The 6,951-nt window shown below is 39.6% G+C and overlaps 1 non-coding gene across 1 annotated transcript; it reads right to left on the reverse strand.

Moving 5' to 3' along the window:
- Positions 1-347: 347 nt before the first annotated feature.
- LOC118708610 lies at positions 348-454 on the reverse strand. The gene has a single exon (XR_004984663.1). It is a non-coding gene; the product is annotated as a U6 spliceosomal RNA (small nuclear RNA).
- Positions 455-6,951: the final 6,497 nt, after the last annotated feature.

Consider the following 6,951-nt stretch of genomic DNA (forward strand, 5'->3'; position numbering starts at 1 on the left):
TAAATGTCTCATAGCTTTTTCTTGCTGAAATTGTCCCATTTGGCCACTGGGAAATTTTTCAAGTTGGCCCTTGACTTATTTTGATAGAAAACCAGTGGTTGACTTATCTTTTTGGATGAGAAGAGTTCCAGGCTTATATTATATTACATTTCCTGCCCCAGACCTGGAATCAACCTTATCTCTAAGACTCCCTGTTCCTTTTAGAAACTATAATGTCATCACTTTTCACTGCTCATTGCTTCTGAGTCTTATCAATGGAGAGAAGAAGGAAATTTGTTCTAGGTCTTATCAATGGAGAGAAGAAGGAAATACATATATAAATAATTGATTGATATGTTACTTATTTTTTTAATATGGAACACTTCATGAATTTGTGTGTCATCCTTGTGCAGGGGCCATGCTAATCTTCTCTGTATCATTCCAATGTTAGTATATGTACTGCCAAAGCGAGCACTGATATGTCAATTATTTTTTAAGTATTGGTTTCCCTTCTCATTTTTTCTTTACTTCGGTATACTCCCTTTCCATTGGATTATTGAGTTCATACTGATACTTCCAACTCAAATTCAGGTACTAAGGTTTTTTTCTCTAACTTTTTCAATGATACATCCGTGTCACATTTTGTGATGCTGAAAATCTGGTTCCCAGTTCAAAACATTTTATTTACTCATTTGCTTTACCTCAAAATACACAGATGACAGTCTCAGAATAACAATTGTCACACTACCACCAACAATGTTTCTCTTTTTTTTTTTTTTTTTAAGAAAATATGTTTTTATTGCTTTTTAGGGAGGATAGAAAGATAGAAACATTATCAATTGGCTGTTGCCTGCACGTCTCCTACTGGGGATTGAGCCTGAAACCTGGGCATGTGCCCTGCCCGGAATCGAGCTGTGATCTCTTGGTTCATGGGTTGACACTCAACTAATGAGCCACACCAGATGGGCAAGCTGTTTCATTTTTTTTTTTTTTAAATGTATTTTATTGATTTTTTACAGAGAGGAAGGGATAGAGATAGAGAGTTAGAAACATCGATGAGAGAGAGTCATCGATCAGCTGCCTCTTGCACACCCCCTACTGGGGATATGCCCGCAACCAAGGTATAATACATGCCCTTGACTGGAATCGAACTGGGGACCCTTCAGTCCGCAGACCGACGCTCTATCCACTGAACCAAACCGGTTTCGGCAAGTTTCATTTTTTAATAGTTCTTTTTGTCCTTAGTTATATTTCACTAAAGGGTGTTCATTTAAATTCTATGCTGTAGAGTCATTGGAATAATCCCTCTCAGTGTGGTTATGCTATATAGTTCAGTTCTCCACTAGCCCATTCACATGCGTCATTTTGGTTTAGCTTCTTAAGGATTTATAAAATCTAGATTTTCTTTATAGTCAAAGTATATTCCTAGAAAGCTGGCTTTTATCAGTCTTCTCCATCCTGTTCCCCTTGCTTTCATTGTTTCAGTTTTTGGCTTATCTTTTCTTCTTTTCTTTTTCCCTTTAAGTATAAGCAAATTTTAAAACTATAAGCAAATACTGTTCCACCTCCAAATATAAAGGTACATACTATAATATACATACTTGTATACACCTTTCTTTTGTTACTTAATATGTATGCTGCAGATCACTCAATAGGAATATTTTAAATATTAAATAAAATACAAGTCCACAGACTTAGTCACAATTCCCAAATTCTGAGTTCTGAAACCCATAATTTTATTATAAGCTTACAGCAAACTTGTTTGGGGGGGAATAATCAGATCTGAACACATATAAACTTATTTATTATCTTTATTTTTATATTTGTGTGCATTTATATTTGATAAATTTTTGATGCTGGAATATTTAATATATTTGAGTCTGGGTCCAGCCTGATAGAGGGGTTAAATAATAGATCTCCTATACACTAAATTACCTTTCCTTAACCTGAAAATTATGAATTCTGAAATATATCTTGCTCCAAAGATTTCAAATAAGGCATTCTGAACCTATCATCATATCTAATAAAAGTGAAACATGCAAATTGACCCTACCTCTGCCATGCCCAGCTCCTCATCAAATAGGATAGGACCATTTCGAGTTGGTGCTGTGGTTACACTGAGGTTTTGGGTTTTTTTGTTATCACAGCATAACCTAACTTGTACCTCTGGTCATGCAGCCAATGGTTAAATGTGATAGGAACCCCCAGTGCCTAGATAAAATCTAGAAGTTTTTACTAGAGACAACAGTTATCGTTTTGATTTTTGTAAAGCTTGTTTTCCTTACCTATTCTAATTTCTGAAATAGCCTGAGGCACTTAATTATATTCATAAAGTTCTTTGAAATCCTGTGCATATGGCAAATATTTAGGACTAAAGCACCATTATCTTTAGATATTTCAAGTATTAAGTATTATAAATATGTTCACCATCTGACAGGGAGTGAAAACAAGGTGACTGGGACATTAGCAATTTAGGAAGTAGAAGAAAGATGGAAAGGAGACAGAAAGAGGCATATCCTGATGGATGAGTTTGTTTGATAGTTTCATTTTGCTGGTTCTAAACTGACAGAGATGACTTCTGAAAGAAAGGTGCTTTCGTCAACTTTTCTCATTTCTTTTACCAGAATAAGGAGATGAAAAACGTTCATTTTATGGAAGAAAAAAAAAAAAAAAAGCAAAGCCCTTCCTAGGATAGAATTTTAAGAGCTCAGTTTTGCCCTAGCAAGTCTGACTCAGTGGATAAAGCATTGGCCCATGGACTGAGGGTCTCAGGTTTGATTCCAATTAAGGGCATCTACCTCAGTTGCAGGCTTGATTCCAGACCCTATTGGGGTGCATGGAGGCAACCAATCAATGTGTTTCTCTCACATCTTTATTTTTCTCACTGTGCCTCTCCACCTCCCTTCCACTATCTCTAAAAAATCAATGGAAAAAATATCCTGAGGTAAGGATTAACAACAACAAAAAGAAGACCTCAATTTTGACATTGCATCTTTTTGCTCTTATATAATCATATGAATATGCTGAATTTGGGGTTGAAACTCCTTCTCTTCCTCTTTTTTTCTTCCTCCCTCCCTCTTTTTTTCTTTCTCTTTTTAAAAGTAACACCCCCAGAGCCAAACTATCATGCTAGTACCTGAGCTCATACAAGAGGGTATATGACAGGACCTTGAGCTCGGGGCACAACATGTCTTGGGTAGACTACTGAATTGTACATCCTCATGGACCTGTAAGGCTCCAGTTTACTCTCTCTGTGGGTCTTTGAGGAAATCAGTTAAGAGTGGGATATGACATGATCATAAAGAATCTGGGAGCCAAAGCTGGTTTGGCTCAGTGGTAGAGCGTCGGTCTGCGGACTGAAAGGTCCCAGGTTCGATTCCGGGCAAGGGCATGTACATTGGTTGTGGGCACATCCCCGGTGGGGGGTGTGCAGGAGGCAGCTAATCGATTTTTCTCTCTCATTGACGTTTCTAGCTCTCTATCTCTCTCCCTTCCTCTCTGTAAAAAATCAATAAAATATATTAAAAAAAAAGAAAAAAGAATCTGGGAGAACTCATTCCTTCCAGAATTCCTGTTTAGTGCTCCCTATTATCAAGAGACCTTGAGTCAGTGTGTCACATGCCAGGAACATCTAGCTTCTGTCTATTGAAAACAGAAATTTCCTCAGTAAAAAACAAAAAACAAACAAACAAACAAACAAAAAAACCATGTATACATACCAGGATTCCATACACATATATTGAGTGCCTACAGTGTACAAGACTTTCTAGTAGCACTCATCTCCCAAAAAAGCAGTTTGGAATAACTTCAGGATTGGCACAGATTCTGAATCACTTTGGACCTAACTCATAATCACAGAACAATGGAAGAGATTGGAATAAACCTTTTGAAATGCACTAATTTTTTTTGCCATTATTATTTTTTTTAATTTTTTACTGTTTAAAGTATTACATATATCCCCTTTTCCCACCACTGACCTCTCCCCAGCTGTTCACACCTCAAACCACACCCCTCCCCCAGCACATGCTTTCATCCCCTACTGCCTGTGTCCATCGATTACGCTTATATTGAAATGCACCAATTTGACTTGGCCTACAGAATCTCCATTTCAAGTGTAAATTGGGATGGCAAGAAAGACCCTCAGATGAGCATGCAAATGGAAGAGACTCAAACTGGGCACTGATATAGTGGCACCTGGATTCTTGGGCAGCTGAGTGTCCAGGATCCGAGATGCTCATGAACTCCCTGACTCACCCTGAGAATTTTTATTAGCAGGTAAAACATGTTTTCTTTCTTTCTTTCTTTTTTTTTAAGGATGATTTCAACATAATAACTGTGATGGGCCACACTCTAATTGACTTGGAAGTTCCAAATCATGCCAACAGTATTTTTTAAGAACATAAGCATATATATTTATACCCACAACCAGCATTCTGTTTCACTCTCTAGTTCTGACAGAACTGTAGGAAAAAATATCCTTGATTCTATCCTGGTGTCAGTATGAATTGCGTTCTTTAGTCACTCATTATTTGACGACAGGAAGGTACCCTTTCCCTTCCATCAGCCTTTCCTCACTCATAGATGTTTGAACGGATATAAGAAAAATAAGTTCTGGCAAGCAATAACTTGCAACTGCAGCTGTTTGATGTAAAAAGAAAACAAGATAAATTCAATCCACTGCAAGGAGAAGCCTAGTGGCTGCTGTCAGAGAAGTGGTATCAAGGACCAAAGTCCATCTCTTTTTCCCACTAATTCACTGTTTTATTACTTCCCACAGCCGTCTGGAAGGTACAGGCCACCCTTGCCTTATGTGGAAATACTTCTCAGCTGAAACACTAATTGGCCAGAGTCAATGGAGTTGGCTGGGCTGTTCCTTATTATTTTGTTCACAAGGCACCAAAGACAAGGAGGCATTTATTTATTTATTTATTTATTTATTTATTTATTTATTTTATGGGCCAGAACCAAATATTGCTATTATAAGGTCACTAGAGGCCCGGTGCACAAAATCCATGCATGGATAGGGTCCCTAGGCCTGGCTGGCAATCAGGGCTGATCTGTGGGGCAACTGGTGGGGTGATTGGGGCCCCCACTCACACCTGCCTTGGCCTAGTGCTGCCCACTCACCTCCTCCACCATCCCACCACAGACCTGCTCTTATCCGGGCCCATCAGGGCTGGCAGCACCTCCAGTGATGCCTGCTGCCAGCACTGCATCACTGATGCCTGCCATGTTTTGTACCGCCCCCTGGTGGTCAGTGCACATCTAACTCCTGGTCAGTCAAACTTCTGCCCATGGGGACAATTTGCATATTAGGCTGTTATTATGTAGGAATTTAGGAAAGGGGCTAGGAAGAGAAATATAAAAAAGATAATCAATGAAACTAACCAAAATAAGGCCTCACGCTGCTATCCCTGACTTGGCCCCATTCTAGTTAAGAAATGTGCTCTGTAGCTAGGCATCTATTGATGGGATTTAAGTTCTGGTAGTGCAACTATTGGCAGTTTTAGCATTTATATGGCTGAGATTGGGGAGAGAGCAGGGTAAAAACTTGCAATTCAAAAAATTGTATTGGAAAAGTTATTGATAAATGATTAATAATTTCATTAAGAACTAGAGGAAAATGGCGATTTCATGACAATGAACCACAAAAAAAGAATTCTGCAAATTTCAGGCAAAAAGCTGATAATTTTTGATTATCTAACAAGACTAATTGGCCATGCATGCATTCTCTATGTATTATTTATCTATCACTGTGCTGTGAGACAAATTACCTCAAACATAGAAACCACAGATATGTGTGATCTCACCTGGTTTCTGAGGGTCAGGAATTCAGCAGTGGCTTTGCTGGTGGTCTGGCTCAGGGTCTCTCATGAAGTTGCCATCAAGAAGCTCACCAGTGTCCTGGCTGGTGTGGCTCAGTTGGCTGGGCATTGTCTCACTCTCTCTCTCTCTCCCCCTCTCCTTCCCCCTCCCCCTTGCCCTTCCTATTTCTCTAAAATCAATTAAAAACCTATTTTAAAATATTTAATATTTGTCCTTTATTGAAAATATGTGCCACCCTCTAGTCCAGAGGTAATGTTTGGGCTGGACAAAATTAGTCTCTGTAACATGGGTATGTATAGGGGGGCAAACCTTTTCCTATATAAAACAAAGTTAATTTTACAATAGAAGAATATTTAAAATAAAATTCAAAAAAAACTTTTTTTTTTCCTCTGAGAATTGTGAAGCTTCTCTATATTTAGGTCAGGCTTCTCTATATTTAGTGATGGCTGCAGAAGAGGGGAGTGATCAGGCTTAAAATTAAGGCTGTAATGTTAATTGGCAGCAAGAATTAGCTTCAATGGGAAAGCCTCTAGCCTCTTTATTTAAACTGCAATTAAGAGAGAAAATGTTCACTCTTATCCCCCGGGGCTGGGTCTGTCAAATGCAGGACTAGTTCATGGAGGAGGGCTTCTTCCTCCCAGCCCACACTCCCAACTTGCTCCTTTCATAAGTACATGTTCTGTGTGCCTTTGTGGTAAACATTAGACTTCAGCTGCTCCCATTTACCTCTCCAGCATCACCAGCCAGCCCTGCCCCCGTGACTGTGTGTGTGCACGTCTAAGCACGGGTATCTGGACACAATGAGTGCGCGCGCGTGCGCGCGCGTGCGGGCGCGCACACACACACACACACACACACACACACACACACACACACCTGTGCTTTGGCCACAAGAACTCTCTGCACACTTGAACTCTCATTCCTCCTGTCTCTGCTTTTGCCGATTCCTCACCTTGTGTGACTGTTGAAACCACTTATTGGCCCCTAAAATCTGGCTGTGAAGAACATGAAACCAAATCCAGTTTCTCTTCGTTGGCACGCGTTTGGGAAATGTGCTGGTCTGTTTCAGGTTTCTGTTTTCGAGCTTTCGTCCCCTTGCCTTTGGGTGAGTGAGAAGACATTCACAGGGTCCAATGAGTGGACTGC

Source organism: Pipistrellus kuhlii, unplaced genomic scaffold, assembly GCF_014108245.1.
Source record: "Pipistrellus kuhlii isolate mPipKuh1 unplaced genomic scaffold, mPipKuh1.p scaffold_m20_p_6, whole genome shotgun sequence".
In the NCBI taxonomy this organism is placed as follows: domain Eukaryota; kingdom Metazoa; phylum Chordata; class Mammalia; order Chiroptera; family Vespertilionidae; genus Pipistrellus; species Pipistrellus kuhlii.